This window comes from Asparagus officinalis, chromosome 3, assembly GCF_001876935.1.
Source record: "Asparagus officinalis chromosome 3, Aspof.V1, whole genome shotgun sequence".
Classification (NCBI taxonomy): Eukaryota; Viridiplantae; Streptophyta; class Magnoliopsida; order Asparagales; family Asparagaceae; genus Asparagus; species Asparagus officinalis.
Window position 1 is genome coordinate 28,011,957 of NC_033796.1, and position 18,817 is coordinate 28,030,773.

Consider the following 18,817-nt stretch of genomic DNA (forward strand, 5'->3'; position numbering starts at 1 on the left):
CATTCATGCTAATAATGCACTTATCCGGTTTAAAAGAGATATCAAAACCTTTATCACTTAATTGGCTAATACTAAGAAGATTATGATTCAAGCCTCTAACCAAATAAACATCTTCTATAACGGGAGAAGGAATCTTGCCAATACTACCAATGCCAATGATTTTACCTTTCTCACTGCCACCGAAGGAGACATTACCTCCTTTAATCCTTGATAGGGTTGCAAATAGCTCTTTGTTGCCCGTAATGTGATGTGAGCAACCACTACCAAGGTACCACATCCCTCTACATCGTGTTTGTGATGTTCCCTACATAAGATGACGTAGAAACTTTAGGTACCCAATTCTTGGGTCCTTGGGAGTTAGTGTATTTGGTACCTTTGGGTACCCATGCCATATTATAAACATTCACATTATCCTTAATTCTACAATGGGTGGATATATGACCATGCTTCATGCAATATGTGCATACAAAGTGTTTCTTATGTGTAGAAGCATATGATCTATAATGTTTATTTCTTTAAAAACGGTAATGTCTAGAATATGCATGAGTGGGTTTAATTTTACCATTAGCAATTTCTAGTCTTTTAATTTTAGATTTTAATTGTTTGTTTTCAAAATCAAGATCTCCTAAAAATTCATCTTTTTGAGCAAGAGAGGATTGTAATTGCTCAACCATGGAAGCATGCAATTTTTTAAATGAAGAGTATTCTTTAACTACTCTTTTAAATTCAAAATTTAACTCTTCTAATGCGGTAGCTAGATCACATTGCATATAAAAAGATTCGTTTTCGGAGTCGGATATAATTACCTCATCTTCATTGGCCATAAAACAAATGTTATGGTCATGAAGAGCAAACTTAGCTCCCTCCTCATCGCTATCCGAGTCACTTGGCTCGGATTCATCCTATCCGGCATACATCGCCCTCTTCTTCTTGTACTTCAAGTATTTTTCTTTGATCTTTGGGCTCTCCTTGGCTTGATGACCCGGTTCATTGCACTCAAAACATTTTCCTATACGAGGAGAAAAATTATTGTTAGATCGGTTAAGATTTTTGTTTAATTTTATTAGTTTAAAAATTCTTCTAGAGAGGTGAGCCACTTCTCTAGAAACACCGGTTTCACTATCCGAGGAGGAGGAGTCATCAATAGCTCCTTTAAGAGCAATTGTCTTCTTTTGGGATGGCTCCTCGATTACCCGTGGGGGGGTCTTTCTCCTTCTCCTTCTCTTTGATTTTCTTCTCATGGACCTTGAGCTTGCCAATGAGACCATCAAGGGGAAGTGTGGTGAGATTGTGAGCTTCCTCTATGGCTGTAGCTTTGGGTTCCCACACCGGAGACAATGATCGAAGAATCTTGTAGTTCATCTCTTGGGGTGACAACGTCTTATCTAAGCCATGTAATTCATTGATAATATTAGTAAAGCGAGAAAACATAGCATCAATGGATTCATTAGGAAGCATTTTAAACAATTCATAATCATGCATGAGCCCACTAATTTTTGATTCCTTAACTTGGGGGGTTCCCTCATGTGTGATGCAAAGTTGGTCCAAATCTCATATGCTGTAGCATAAGTAGAAACCCTACTGTATTCATTTGGTGTGAGGCTACAAATTAAGGCATTCATAGCCTTTACATTGAGATTGGCTTGGAGCCTCTCACCATCGATCATAGAGCTAGTTTTAAGCTTTTCTACATATTTCTTTTCAATGATATCTAGGATATCAAGGTCAATGCAACGGAGATAGATTCTCATCCTAGCTTTCCAATATGCAAAATTACTACCGGTGAAAAGTGGGGGTCTAGTGGTGGATTGTCCTTCTAACATATGCACATTCATTGAAGCCTCCATAAGATCTTTTCTCTAAGGTGATTAGACTCAAAAAATAATATAGAGACAAAGCTCTCATACAATTGTTAGATCCTAGAGGGGGGGGGGGCGGGCGGTTGATTAGGGTCTTAAGGTAATAATTGTGCAATAAAAATTAAGACAAGCAAACACCACAAAATATAATGCTAAAATAAAAGGAGACAAGATAGAAATCGTTATCCAAATGATGCGCGATATGTTCACGAGGTTCGGCTCTCTAGCCTACGTCCCCGCTCCCAACTCTCGAGGATAATCCACTACATAACCCGGTTTGGAAGCCGGAACTTCTTCTACACAGTGATCTCCACAAGATCTCACGACACAGTTGATCTCCACGAGATCTCACGACATAGTTGATCTCCACGATATCACCACACAATCAATAGTAGCAAGTGAAGAATTGCTCTCTCTTACAATAGCCCTATGATAAGGAGAGAGATTGCACTTGAAGCTTTGGATGTGGGATGTGCAAGTATAAAACAAGGAAATGGATTTTAAAAGTTTAAGGCTCTTGAACTCAAGAATTAAACACAATTGATTTTTCTCTTGCAAAGTTGGTAGGAAAAATAAATGGGGTAGTTGGGTATTTATAGTGAAAAATAACAGTAGCCAAAACCCCAAAGAAATCATCAAAATCCCCCAAAATCTGGTTTTCTGAAACTAGCCGTTACTTAGCAACGACTCTCTGATAAGTCGACTTATGAGTCGACTTATGAGTCGACTAATGAGTCGGCTTATATGAGTCAACTCAACAGAAGAAAAATCACAAATAGGCTACACTCGTTAGTCGACTTATGAGTCGACTAAACATGCACAGACCAGATTTACACAGGAAAACTAAACTTAAAAATATGTTTAAAAATATCAGATAAATTCTAAAAAATATAAAACTTTGGGAATAGTTTATAATCATTTTAACAAACTTGTTTGAAGAGGAATTTTGCATAAAGGTCCTCGTATTTATGAAAAATATCATTTTGACAAAAGTACCAAAATACAAGTTTTGAAAGTGTTCAAGTGTGTGTGATATCCCAAATAGCTTCAAATAAAATCTACAACTACTTGCCTACAATCTAGCACTAGAGAGAAAAGAAAAACTAGCAAATATCCTCATATATAATAACATTTCTTTGAGTCTTGATATTGCTTTGATTTGATAAAGCTTTCACTTGTATATGTCGTTCTTGATTATCATTTGCTTCATCACATTGCCTCCACCTTGTAGTTCATATTCCATCCAATCCTCCATAATATGGTACTAACAAGCTTGATATACATATTATCTACAATATCACTCAACAAGCAATTAGTACCGATAATGGTGGTTGTAAATTATCATCAAAACATAAGGGCTAACATGTATATGTATTAACTCTATTTTTCTTTATTCTCCTACCCCTTCCCCTGGGGAGAGGTGGAGATGATCTCGCTATAGCGCTTTGACACTCTTTGTTTCCCCCTCTTCCAGGCAGCGAGTCCGGCGCACAGAGAGTCGCTGGTTGATGAGAATTTTTTATAGATTCCATCAAGTTATTTATTATCTAGTAGTTATTTCAGAACTCCACAGTTAGTTGTTTATGTCAGATTCTAGACTTGTATTTCATTTTGTAGAGATTGAGAGCCATAGTGGTACCTTATTTGACTCTTTGTACTTGAGGTTTATTTCAGACTCAGAGATATCTCTATCTTATTTTGTTGGGCTCACTGATGATTATTTTCATGCTTCTTCTGTGTATATCTAGTTTTGCTCTACTTTCATTATTTGCTTGTTTAGTACCTTCACCTATATGTTGATTCCACTAGAGAGATAGTGACTGTGATGGTGAAACATGTCGTAGCATGGTGTTTGGTGCTTGGTAGGTTTGACAATCCGGGTTTTACCTTAGACTGTAGCCTTGTGTGAATCCTGGGGCATCACAGTTGGTATCAGAGCCAGGTTCCAATATCCTTAGGATCATCCATGTGTCATATTGTGGAGTTAGAATAGAGTTTCCTAGGAATCATGTATTCAGTCCGCTAGAAATTCCTGGTATGAGTGAGGACGTATTATATATGTGCGTGGAAAATTACAAATTTTTTTTATGAACTATTTACTTTGAATAATAAGGCATGCTATGAGTAATATGTGATACGATTTACTTATTGATATACATTATATCTTTTTCTGCTTGAGATCCTATTTACTGCGTAATAAGTTCTACTTCTATATTATAGATGTCAGGAAGAAGTCGTGGACATCGAGGTACTCGTGCCCAGGGAGCTGAGCAAGTCGATAGAGAACCCGAGCCGTAGCAGGCTTCGCAGTACATTGTAGATCTCATAGCACCATTAGCAGCTCGACTGACAGCTATTGAGGAGCAGCTAGTAGATCAGGTTCGACAGGGAACTCCTATTCAGGAGGAGATGCCAGAAGGAACACCGGTAGTCACACCACCACCTCTAATTAATGATGGAGTGGCTGAGCAGGAGGCTTGGTTTCGTTTGGTAGAGAGGTACCAGAAGTTGAAGGCTCCAGAGTTTCATGGTTCGACGGACTCCATTGCGGCACACAAATGGAAGGAGGATGTAAGCAACATTCTGGACATGCTTAATGTAAATACTATGCAGAAGCAAAGGTTAGCAGCTTTCAGTCTCAAGGGTGATGCAGGAGGATGGTATCGGCTTCGTTTTACTCTCGAGCAGAGGTTGACAGCCTCGTGGGAGACATTTGTGTACTTCTTTGATGAGCAGTATGTTTCGGCTACAGCGAAAGCCGGGAAGGAGTTAGAGCTGGCTCGATTAGAGCAGGGGGATATGTCGGTAACGGATTTGGAGAGTAAGTTCATGTCACTTCTTAGATTCACTGGCATGTGGCACACCGAGGAGAGGCAGGCTCAGATGTTCATGATAGGACATTGCCCAGGTTTACACCAATATCTAGTATCTCAGAGGTTCCGTTCACTGCGGGAAGTAGCAGATGCTGCCATAGCTTAGAAGACAGACACAACTATATTCATGAAGGGCAAAGATGGAAATGCTAAGTCAGGGCAGTCTAGGGATAAAGGTAAAGGTAAGAGACCTTTTCCAGGCTTAGGAGGACCCCAGCAACAGGGTAAGGGTCCATAGCAGTAGGGCCCCCATAAGAAGGGCCATCTGCAGGATCAGAGGGCACAATAGCAGCACCGATTTCATGAAGCTTGTTTCAACTACAACAAGCTCAGACATAAAGCAGCAAAGTGCCGCAGCACACCCATAACAGGCTAGCAGGGCAAAAATCAGCAGTAGCAGCATCATCAGAACCACATTCAGGGATGCAGTCAGGATCAGCAGTTAAGGATAGAGGCACCTCTAGCAGTCCCGAGCATTGAGGGATAGGTTCGAGCGATTCAGGAGACCCAGTAGGGACAGATAGTCCTATATGTTCTAGGTGATGCAGCACAACAGACATGTAGAGTATATGCGGTTGTTCGTCGCGATCACGATGCGAGCGGGCCTGTGGTGGAAGGTACATTCCTTGTGAATTCCTTTCCAACACGTATTCTTTTTGATTATAGTGCTTCACACTCTTTTATCTCCTACGATTTTATGGTTAGACTTTAGCTTGTGGCACAACCATTGGATTTTCCTCTATCGGTATCCACTCCTTTAGGAGAGACGTCTCTTTTAGAGAGTGTTTGTAGGAGATGTATTGTTAGTTTGGACGAGTCCGAGTTCATCATAGACTTGATCATGTTGCGTATGTCCGAGTTCGATGTCATCCTTGGTATGGATTGGTTATCTTCCTTGCGTATGTCCGAGTTCGATGTCATCCTTGGTATGGATTGGTTATCTTCCTACCATGTGAGTATTGACTGTTTTACGAAGATAGTCAGTTTGCGAGCCTATGAAGGATCTGAGTTAGTGGTAACAACCTTCAGAGGCAATCAGTTTACGGAGTCATATCTGGCATACGTCGAGGAGGTGACATTGCGGGATCGGGGTGTAGATTTGAGTGAGATGCGAGTAGTCTCAGAGTACCAGGATATCTTCTAGGACATACCAGGATTACCTCCAGTGAGAGAGGTCGAGTTTTGCATAGAGTTAAATACCTTTTTAAAACTTAAACAAAACTTAAACAAAACTTAAACACCTTTTTAAAACTTGTTTAAAAACTTTCTTCTTGTAAAATAAAACAAAGGGTATGTGGGGGTATTTATAGGAACCCTAAAGCCAAGAGAAACCAAGGCAAAAAGACCAAAAAACCAAAACTGTAAAAGGCTGAAAAAACTAGCCGTTACAGTATCAGTCGACTGATGGCTTCCATCAGTCGACTGATGAGCTGACCGTTAGAGGTATTTTTCAGCTCATCAGTCGACTGACGACCTTGTAAGTCAACTAACGACCTCATCAGTCGACTGGTCAGTGGACCAAAACAAAACAGAAACTTTTTGTTATTTCAGGCGATTTCTTCAGTCGACTGATGTCATCAGTCGATTGACCAGTTGACTGATAACAGGTTATCAGCCTGTTTTGAAACAAAAATCTGATTTTCAAACTGCCTTTAAAAATAGCAAATAAAATCAGAAAAATATAAAACTTTAGAAAATGATTGTAAACATGATAATAAACATGCTATGAAAGCTGATTTTCAAAAATCACCTCCCATTTGTAAAATATCATCATTTTGCAAATATGTCCAAAACATGAAAACATGAGATACTTGAATTTTGATGTTTTGACATAAGCCAAGTTTTGAAACTTTGTAAAATGATTTTATAGACTTGATAAAAAGTATAAACTATAGTTGTTAAGTCTATAAACCATATAAACCAAAGACACAATATTTTTCCAAATGTAATAGAATATGAAACATATAAAAGTATATATGAAGATATATTTTGTTTTATATCTATGTAGCTAAACAAAAACATATGTGTATATATATAACTATATATATACAAAAACCAAAACGTGTATGTGTGTATATAGTTGAGCTTAAAGTATTAACACACATAATATAAAACCTAAACTAAATTACCCAAGCTTGATGAAGGTCTTCAATGAGCTCGACTTGGTAAACTTGCGGATGAAGCTTGAATTTGGATCTTCAACTTGAATTGCATGGCTTCAACCACTATTCTGCCAACCTCCATTGGATATGATCGTGAATGCTCGATTTCATCCATCCTCGAACTTTGTTGTTTGTCTAGAATACCTAATAAGAAATACAAATACTAGATGATGCAGCATAAACATGTACCAAAAAGGTTGCAAGTGCACAACCGTGTCAAGTTATAGTATTTAAGATATCGATCCCACGAGGAAGGTGTTTTATAGGACAAAATATAAAATCGGTTCTTATTTCGTGTGCGTGACAAATAGGAGTGATAAGTGAATGTGATTGTGAAGAGATTGAGAGAGTGAAAATGGTGTGTAAATAGATGCAAAGTGTAAGTGAGAGTGGATTTGAAAAAGAATGAGTATGATCAATAAGGTGAGAAGGAAAAAATGAATAAAATCAAGAAACAAATGAAAAATCAAGAATGAAGAACAAAATTCAAAAATAAAAGAAAATGCAATAAATTAAAGATGGTAGATTCAATTATAGATATGGATAATCTAAAATTGAACCCACTTCTTAGAAAAGGGTGATTCCCTAGAGGGTTCTAGCCTAAAGGCGAATCAAACAAAATAAAAATAAACAAAAAGAAAAACTAAACCCAAGAGGGTTCTAGCCTCAAGGTGAATAGTATAAGAAATTAAAATCTAACTACAAAATAAATTGCAAAATCTAAACTACAAAATAAAATTGCAAGAATTAAATGCAAGAAAATAAATCTACTCTATAAGCATGAAATAAATCTAAGGCAAGAGGGTTCTAGCCTCTTGGCTATTTAACAAGAAAATAAAATCTAACTACAAGCATAGAAATAAATCTAAACTAATAAGCAATAAAAAAGAAAAAGAAAAGAAATGCAAACCTTCAAATAATTCTCCATCTTCATCTTCATCTTCATCATCCAACAAAGAGAAGAAGAGAAAAATTTAAAGTGGTGAAAAAATTATTATTATTAATTGCAACAAAAAGTTACAATTTTGAAAGGCCTTCTCAATTAAGAGTAGCCCTCCTCTCCAAAAGGAGTTTACAAAATTTTCACACCTCTAACCCCTCACTCTCTACCCCTATTTATAGTAAACATCAGTGAATGAGAGCCATTGGATCAAACTTGAGCCCCAAGACAAGCAAAATCAGCCATTGACGCGCGCTACAGTAATCTGGTATCGATGCAGGCATCGATGCAGGTATCGATGCAGGTATCGATGCCCACATCGATGCCGACATCGATGCCCACTATTTCCAAATTCTGATTTCACGGATAGCTTCGTCTCGTCGAGATAGGCGATTTTCATATATTATATGTTAAATTCCGCCTTCCGGATTAGGAGATATCGTCGTTTCTTTGTGGCCAACCATTTTGAATATGATTTCTTTTCATATTGGATTTTTGATTTTCTCCGGCTTCTACAGGCTACACGACTTCATTCTGGGCTTTTGGATAATTTGGAAATTGATTTTCCAATGTGCTTCTTTGCTTCATTTCTTCATTTAATCAATGGGTTTTTGTTGAGAGATGAGAGTTTGAGATTTATTCTTCATTAACCTGCAATTAAAAGATAAAAATAATTATTAGTGGTATATTTATTCATATAAAATAGATAATGAGGGTATAAAATTATAATAAAATATGATTATCAAATACCCCCACACCTAAACTTTTGCTAGTCCTCTAGCAAAGAAAATAAAAAGAAAATCCTAACTCACTTTCGCAGGAATCGCGGTTGTATTTAGCGCATACAACAAGCCTTTAAACCCCTAGGTTACCCTAGTGGACGAGTTGTAGTCTCGTGAGGGTTTGCAGTGAATATACCCACAAAATTCGGTCAATCTTGCCAAATTAAAGAAGTCAGTAAATAACTAAATTCACTTGATAACTTTTAGATAATCTAATTGGAGCCAGTTATCACTCAAGAAAACATTTTTATATATAACTCTAAGGTATATTTTTAAGAAAATCTTCTCATTGTAGCAATACAAAACCAAGCCAAACTTAGAAATTTAATTTAAAAGTTTTGAAAAGAACATGCTAACTCTTTGTTTTAAATAATTTTCAAGTTGCTTGATTTAAAATATTTTCCAAGACCATATATACAACTATAAAACATTTATTAGTTTTTTTTAACTCTTTCTTCCTTGGTGATTTTTTCTACTTTAACGGGCTTTCTAAGTGACCATTTAACGAGTTTTGGGCCAATGGATCCCAACCCAAATGGGCTTAGGTCATTAAGTATGGAAATACTCCTTGGGCTTAATTACTCGGTCAGCTTAGGCTTTATAAGATAGAATCACCTTGAATTAAAGAGTTTTTTTTTCTTTTTGGTGCCCATTTTTCACACTCTTCTTTTGCAAATTTTTTTTTGTATGTATATATATTTTGAAAAAAATATGTAAATCAAGACACTTTGAAAAATTATTTTCAACTCTAAGTTAAGCATACAAAAATTTCATTATTTTAAATAAAAGTCCAAGTTAAGGCTTAAGTAAAATATACTACTTTGAAAATCATTTTTTTAAGAAAAAGGGAAAAAATGTAACTAAAAAAATGTAACTAAAAATATAAAATAAAGAGAAAAAATAACTAATTCTCACCCCCACACCTAAATTTTGCATTGTCCTCAATGCAAACTCTATGATGCATAAAGTAAAGCAGATAAGAAGTGAAGCACTTACATTTGGTCGGCTGATAAAAATCTGTAATTACCTTTGGTCTGAGGAGGATAGAAAAAAAAATTCTTTTTTTTCTTTTTTTAACTGAACAAGAAACTCTCAAATGAGAGAAGAATAAATTCTTTTTATTATTCTGAAATAAACAAAATAAACAATGTAGAATGAAATATTCAACATGAAGAGTTCATGTTCTACATTGAATCCTACCTTATTGCTGAAAATTCTCCCACGGATTTTAAATAAATTCAACATGATATAATCAACAATGTGCTGAAATTCTAAGCATTCCGGGGTGTTCAATGATTTTTGTGGCAATGGAAGGTAGGTATTATTGGTGTCATGCATATTGGACTTAGATTCTTGATTTGTGAATGTTTGTTCTCTAACAACCAATTTTTCTTTAACAATTTTCTCAACCCCAAGATTCATGGTTGATGTGTAAAAATTTGGTTGTTGTTTATTTTCCAAAAATCTTAGTTCATCAAGAAAGAGTTTTTCAAAATTCAGTTCAAAGCAGCAATTGTCCAACACAGTTTCTTTATTTTGACAAACCCGATCTGCTTCTCCTAATATTTTTAGCTCCTCACCGAAAATTTCCTCAAAACTTAGATCTGACTCTTCTTCTTCTTCCCCCGGTCTTTCCTGAATTGAATTATCAGGAAAAGAATGAATTGGGACAAGAATTTGGCTTAAAGGTGTTCTTTCCTGATTATCGACTTGTTTTCCTGACTGTAGTGCATTCATTTGAGTGTCCTTAGGATTGACCACGGGTTGACTCAGAATTTCTCCTTCCTCTACTTCACTTATGGCACTAGCTAGTTGATCAATATGGGTTTCTAATCTAGCTAGGGCTTGAGTGTTAGAGTTAAGTATGAGTTCGGTTATTTGCATAAAGGAGGTCATCGTGTAGGATGTTTGAGTTAACATATCCGTGGCTAGTGTGGAGGCCTTAATAATGATTTCAAAACCTTTTTCCAAAAAATTGAGACATTCATCATGATTTGTATCAAGAGGAGTGTGAGTTACAACTTGATGATGAGGAGACTGATTTTGATGTGACAGATTGGGTTGTTGAAATTGTGGATGAGAATTGAAAGGAACTGTGTTTTCCCTAGGAAAATGTTGGGTCAAAGAGGGAGTGAAGTTTTGAGTTTCGGAGTGATTTCCCTGATTCCATGCAATGTTTGTGTAACTTGCCCAACCTGGGTTGTAGGTTGGAAAAAATGGATCATTTACCGAATACTGATATGGACTCTCTACAAACTCCCGGACTTCATTGGAAATTTCAATCCTATTGGGATAACATAAATTTTGAAAAACTTGTGGATTATCCATTTGTTCAAAATGAATTTGTTGATGTGTATTGTCCTTAATCCACGTTTTGCATGCACCAAATACAATTTCTTTTTATATAATTTTTTTTTTGAAAAAAAATAAAAGTTAGTTTTTTTTTTTGAAGAAAAAGGAAAATCCTAACTAAAACAAATCAAAATCAATCACTTTTCAATCACTCTAACTCTAGGGTTAAGCCTAACTCAACTAGACTAGCTCCTAACCAAAAATTCCTAAAGTGAAAAGATAAAAGTTTTACCTGGGTAGTTAGCCAGGTAAGGATAGTACTAGAGGGTGATCAGAGATCAATTAAGTACCTCGTTCCTTGCGGAGCGCTTTACGCAACCCCTAAACCTTGCCTTAGACACCAACTAATCCAAGAAAACTTAAACCGGTTCACTTAAGGATTCTTTGTTCCTTATTGAGCTCGAATCCTTAGGGCCAACGTCTAATGAGTTTATTAGGCTTGGGTGGTGTAGTGAGGAATTAATGATTTTTGGGCTAAGGAAAGGGTGATGAAATCCCTCACCTTATCTTGATTATGGGGTTTTGCCCTTAAAAATATTTTGAAGTGTGTGCCAAATCAAGATGCTCAAATCACTTGGTGAATTCCTACTAACTATATGAAATGCATCCCTATGAATTAAAAGCAACTAAAAAGGATGGAAAAAAAATCTTTTTTTTTTTAATTAGGGTTAACAATCAAACAAATGAGAAGGGGGGATTTGTTTGAATTTATTATTTTCTTAGTAAATGTCAAAGTGAAGGGTGAATTTTATTATGGTCAACGGAAATAAAATCTTTTTTTTTCTTTAAGATCCTAATTGTCACTAATTGTGAGAAACTAACTAAAGGTGTGGAATTGAAAATATAAGGAAGAAGACTTACCACAAGCGAATATCCAATTCCTCAATCTCCAATTCTTGATCTTTAATCTCCAAGTAGTTCTTTCACAATAAACACACAAGTTAAAGAACCAAAATAATTAAAACCTACTTAAGCACCTTCCCCGGCAACGGCGCCAAAAACTTGATGCGGCATAAACATGTACCAAAAAGGTTGCAAGTGCACAACCGTGTCAAGTTATAGTATTTAAGATATCGATCCCACGAGGAAGGTGTTTTGTAGGAGAAAATATAAAATCGGTTCTTATGTTGTGTGCGTGACAAATAGGAATGATAAGTGAATGTGATTGTGAAGAGATTGAGAGAGTGAAAATGGTGTGTAAATAGATGCAAAGTGTAAGTGAGAGTGGATTTAACTAAAAGAAAATGCCAAGAAATTAAGATGGTAGATTCATAGGTACTGGATAATCTAAAATTGAACCCACTTCTTAGAAAAGGGTGATTCCCTAGAGGGTTCTAGCCTAAAGGCGAATCAACAAAATAAAAATAACAAAAAGAAAAACTAAACCAAGGAGGTTCTAGCCTCAAGTGAAATAGTATTAAGAATTATAAATCTAACTACAAAATAAATTGCAAAATCTAAACTACAAATAAAAATTGCAAGAATTAAATCAGACAATAATCTACTCTATAAGCATTTTGAAATAAATCTAAGGCAGAGAGGTTCTAGCCTCTTGGCTATTTAACAAGAAAATAAAATCTAACTACAAGCATAGAAATAATCTAAACAATAAGCAATAAAAAAGAAAAAAGAAGAAATGCAAAACCTTCAAATAATTCTCCATCTTCATCTTCATCTCATTCATCCAACAAAGAGAAGAAGAGAAAATTTAAAGTGGGTGAAAAAATTATTATTATTAATTGCAACAAAAGTTACAATTTTGGGAAGGCCTTCTCAATTAAGAGTAGCCCTCCTCTCCAAAAGAGTTACAAAATTTCCACACTCTAACCCTCATCTCAACCCCTATTTATAGTAAAACATCAGTGAATGAGAGTCCTTGGATCAAACTTGAGCCCAAGAATTGCAATTTCGGCCGTATACAATCTGGATGGACTTCGCAGTTCGGATAACGGGCACGGGTGCCCGCTCGATGGACCGCATACGATGCTTGCAATAGATGCTCGAAATAAGAGATTGTGACTTTCACGGTTGGCTTCATCTCGTTGAGATAGGCGATTTTCATATATTATATGTTAAATTCCGCCTTCCGGATTGGGAGATATCGTCGTTTCTTTGCAGCCAACTATCTTGATACATTTTTTTTCATATTTAATTTTTTTATTTTCTCCGGCTTCTACAGGCTACTCGGCTTGATTCTGGGCTTGGGATTTTTGACTCTTTCTTGTGTTCTTCATTTAATTCATGGGTTTTTGTTGAGATAAGAGATCTTGGGCTTTATTCTTCACTAACCTGCAATTAAAGATAAAAAACAATTATTAGTGGTATATTTATTCATTAAAAATAAATAATGAGGGTATAAAATTATAATAAAATGTGATTATCACTAGACAAATAACATTAGAAATTATTTGTAATCATCAAAACATTATTAGAAGATGTAGGCTCATAACATGAGACCTAACAATCTTCCCCTTTTTGATGATGACAAACAATCTACACAAATAGTAAATAAGATAAGCAATAAAGCACAATACTCTTAAATTATACTCACAACCCACTTGTTTCTCCCCCTTTGGCAACATCAAAATGGGGAAACAAAAGAATAAGAGAGCGAAAGCTCTCCCTACAAATAAGCACGGTTAGTATAAAACAAGTATAGGGATTACTCCCCCTATCAAAATGCCTTATGGAATATATGCAATGATGACCAAGGCAAACATATGTGAGTAAGCATAGATGAAAAATATGCTAAACACAACTCACATACACAAATACAATGAGGACACATGTAGATATGTCAATATGAAAAAAAGTGTCTCAAAGCATAAACATAAAAACCATAAATGAATAGATTTATGAAAACAAAGAATGAAAAACATGAGAATCACGAAAAAAAGTTTTCAAATGAAAACAAATCAACCAATGAAATCATAAATCACAAGATTTAAAACCAAAAATGATGTTTGATCAATAAAAGAATTTTTTTTGTAAAATTCGATCAAACCACATAAAGAATACATTATAAAGCACAAAAGATGATCCATAAGCACAAACATATAAATATCATCATAGAAGTGTTTTACAATGAATCCAAAAGTGTATACCAAAACAAACTCTTCATAGTTCAAAAACAGATTACAAAACACACAAGAATTATGAACTATGGATTTTAAAAACCAAAAATCATCTTTAAGAACATGAAAACAAAAAAAATCAAAAATATTTGTTCTTAAAGATCAAACAAGTTTCGGTACCTAATTACTCTTGCTACCTAAGAGTCTAGAGACATGACCCCTATCATGAAAGCTCAATGCCCTAGGGTTATGAACCCTTTTGGGCGCATGTGGTGCACGAACCCAGTCAAAACAAAAATTATACAAATGACCTTTCCGATTGAAATAAGTGCAATGAAAGAGGCCCATTTGTTTTTGTTGACCATAAACTTGGGCACGGGATTCATTTGCAAAAATAGATGATCTTATAATTTTATTTTGCAAATGATAAACATTTTGAAACAAGGTTGGTCAACTTGAAATATTTTGTGATTTAGAAACTTTTCATAAATTAAAACAAAACTTAGCTAAGTGACCAACTCTACCACAAAAATCACAATGATACACATTAGCATGCTTATGATGAGCTTTGTGAGTATGAGCATGTGAATGTGTATGTGTACAAGATGAAGAAACTAAATAGGATGCACAAGGAGCATTAATATGAGCCTTAGTGGGTGTTCGCGGGGAAAATTGCGTTCTTCGATTCCATTGCACTCTTGAGTAATAGTTTATCGATTACAAAAGATCCGGTCTTTTTATAAGATTCGGTTACAACAAAATCAAAAGAAAATGAAAATTACAACTTTCCTTTTATGTCGAACGAATCACGAGATCCTGTTTTGCGGTCTCTCGCTTTTGTGGGTTCTTTGCCTGCGCCGGAGTTAATCCGTGGACCACCGCGCGATCTTGATCCGGTCAGATCTACACGGTATAGCGGGTGTTATCTCACGAAGGAAATAACAGCCGAGGGGATTATTTCGCCAAGGAAATAATAGCCCTAGTTATCAAAATTGACCAAGCGAAATCGAGACTCTTCTCGGGATCAAAGGCCAAGCTTTGATCCGGAGGGAAACCGTGTAGATCTCAGATCTGATCTCTCTCGAACTCCTGCCTTATTTGGCGTGGATGATCGCCAAGAACCAGATCTGAGAGTCCGAGTCTTCTAAGTTTGAAAATCCGAAGGTGAGTTCTCAATCCAGCAGAGTTTCGGCTCCAAAAATTCTAACCCTTGAAAAATGAGCCATGCCCACTCTATTTATAGGCTTCTGAAAGCAGATCTGGGCTCAGATCTGGGCCCAGATCCGCGGCTCGGGAGGGGGGTGGCTCGGCCACCAGGTGGCCTCGGTGAGCCACCTGAGCGGCTCGGTTCTGGCCGAGCTTTTCCCGGGGTGTGCCGTGTCGTCCGTTGTCCAGTTTCACGGTTTTCGCGGTTTATCGGTTTATCTGAGCTTCGTCGTTGATCTGAACTCTGATTTGGCAGTCCGGATCCCGATTTGGCAGTAAACCCGCCTTGGAGTTCGAGTTCGAATCCATTCTACGGTTGGATGACTCGTTGACTCACCGAACCGTTAGCTTGATTCCGCACGCAAGTGTTGTTTGCGTGCGATTCGTTAACCTCGTCGCCTCGTTAATCCGATTCGTCACGTGTCACTTGGCTTCGATGTGGTGGACTAACGCTAGTGTTTGGATATATCGCCCGATGGTTCGTTGGTTTGTTGAATCACCGTGCCGAGTTGTGTTAAGGGACCTATAAGCAGTTTTATACGCCTACAGATACCCCCTCCAAAGTATTTCAGCCTCGTTCTTTTATAGAAGAGTCTGGAATGCTTTGGATATGATTGCCCCAACCTTCAATCGGTATGACGGGACCTTGGAATGGCTTTTGTTCTTGATTCCTTCAATCCTTCAGGCTATTCGGTGCTTTGTCGAATGTCTGTAAGGGTTCCGGTGCTGCATTTATTGTCTGACCGTTGTCGGAATTTTGAACTTGAAGTCGATTCCTGATTTTCTGATCTTTTAGCTTGTGTTTGCTGATTCAACATAGAACTGACCATCGATCGTTGGCGTTGAGCCTTTATTTGCGACGCGTTGTCCGGCGTAGTGTTGTTGAATTATCCTTAAGAATATTCTCCAGGAACTTCTCAACCAAAAATAGGGAATAGTTTATACTCGTATACCTTATTGGAGTACTTTTCATGTCCGAATGAGTTGAACCGGCCTGGTTCAAGACTGGTTTAGGACTGGTTCAGGACTGGTTTAGCCTGGTCAATGTAAAGGACCTGCAGTTAGCTTCAATTCTTGACTCCTTCGATTTTCAGTCTATTCGATGCTTTGACGAATAGCTGAAATCCTTCCGGTACCGCCTTTATCGTCTGGCCGTCGTCAAAGTCTCAAATCTAAAACTGATGAGTTGAGTTTGGCTCGTGTCATCGAGTTGACTTTGAACTGACTATCTCCTTCATGATATATTGACTCGTGTTGACTTTTTGCTCGCAACGCATTGACTGGCGTTAAACTAGGGTTACGCGTTGATAGGCGTTGACCTTAGGGTTTTGAACATCGTACGTTGACTTTTTGATCGCAACGCGTTGACTGGCGTTGACCTAGGGTTACGCGTTGACCAGCGTTGACCTAGGGTTTCGAATCGCTTGTCATTTGTTGGAGTATACACAGTTTAAGCTCTTGAGGTATTGGAGCATGGCGGTCCTAAATATTGGGCTGCAGGACCAACTATCAAAGCTGATTCATCTGCACGTGTGGATCTCATCCCGAATTTGTTGGATGTCTAAGTCACGAAACCAACTAATGGGGCTGGTGCGTCAGTGACTTTCGCATATATAGGATTTTTGGCAAACCCTCAGCCATCAACGGGTTTGATGCGCCTTTACCGACTACCGTTTGAGTCGGGCTAGCATGCGGATTGTTTAAGTCCGTTCCACATGTGACGTTATGCTAAAAGAGTTAACCCTTTTAGTGCTATGATATTGAATACGTAGACCTCGTCTTTCTCCTGTGAAAAGACTAAACAGCAACGTGTATCAGACATTGACTTAGGATTTTTGGCAAATCCTCAGCCCTCAATGGATTTGACATGCTTTCACCGATTACCGTTTGAATCGGGCTTACATACGGATTGTTTTAAGTCCGTTCCGCATGTGACGTTGTGCTAAAGGAATGAACTCCCTTAGACTTGATGCTACGACTTCGAATACGTAGACTTTGCCATTGTTACGGGAACAGGTTACCCGGCAACGCGTGTTAGGCGTTGACTTTAGGATTTTTGGCTAACCCCAAGCCTTTAACGGATTTTGAGACTTTGTGCTATGATGTCGAATACATAGACTTCGCCATTGTTACAGGAATAGGCTACCCGGCAACGTGTATTAGACGCTGACTTATCCCTACTTAGGCTTCGGGATAAAATACCCCAGAATCGAACTCTGGTGTCTTTTTCTATGGAAAAAGACTAAACCGGCGACGTGTGTTAGGCGTCGACATATCCTTCCTTAGGATTTAGGATGAAATTCCCCATGCGTGTAAGGCATGGATTTTGGTGTTACTAATAACAACCTGCCACAATGTTGAATATGTGGGCGGGTGTTCTTTTTAACGGTTAAGAACTAACCGGCAGCGCGGGTTAGGCGCAGCCTTATCCCTGTTTAGGTTTCAGGATAGGATACCCCAGGATCAAACTCTGGTGTCTTTTTCTACAGAGAAAGACTAAACCGGCAGCGCGTGTTAGGCGCAGACTTATCCCTGCTTAGGATTCGGGATAAACTTCCTAGACTGGAATTCTGGTGTCTTCTTCAATCGGTGAAAGACTAAACCGGCAACGTGTGTTAGGCGTTGACTTATCCCTACTTAGGATTCAGGATAAAATTCCCCGTACCTGTGAGGCACAGATTTTGGGAGTTGAAAAAGGTGGTGTCTTCTCTTGGGGCAAAGACGAACCCGAAATGGGAGAGGAAGAATTTTATATTCTATCTCCCTGATACGGGTGTATCTTCTCTTCGGGAGCTTAGCGATCCTCATGGGAGCTTGAGGATAGATGATTCTCATGGTATCTTGAGAATAGAGTAGAGGAGTCGTGGAAGAGGCCATTGGAAGCAACGAAGTCGAAGGATTCGTCAAAACTGTAGGAATTACGGTTGGGCTCTGGCCGGTAGACCGGCTTGGTCGCGGCGGTCGACTGCTTAGTGCACAGACCCAGACTATGTCTCGGGACTGAGAGCGGTCGACCGAAGGTGGCGCTGCGGTCGACCGGAAAACCCTGTAATCGATTTCCCAGATTTCGACGTTCTGACCGGTCGACCGCCTTGGGCACTGCGGTCGACCGCGTAGCGGTTACGGGCCTGGGTCTGTTTCCTGCTCCAGTTGGGATTTCTGTTTAGTATAAATAGAAACACGACTTTTCTAGGGTTTAGAACTCAGTTTGTAATCAGAAAAGAGATCAGGGAGGTTGTTCTTTGATCTGAGATTGTGAGAGAGAGATTTGTAAAAAAAATCCAATTGATTCTCATAATCTAGAGAAGGTATTTTCCTTCGCCCTAATTCAACTCTTGTGTTCTTCTGTCGTTTTCTTCTTTACCCACTCTTGATAATTCTGCGATCAAGAGTGCTTGCACGGCAACTCGTATCAAGTTGGTATCAGAGCGTCTAGATCCTGTGAAGGGGGAACCTGTGTATGGTCCTTACTCGCTCACAGTACAAGAAGCTTGGCGAGTTCCTTATTTCTTTGGAAGGAGTCCAGAAATTAAGGAGGGAGAAGATGACTGAAGCAGATAATTCAGCGA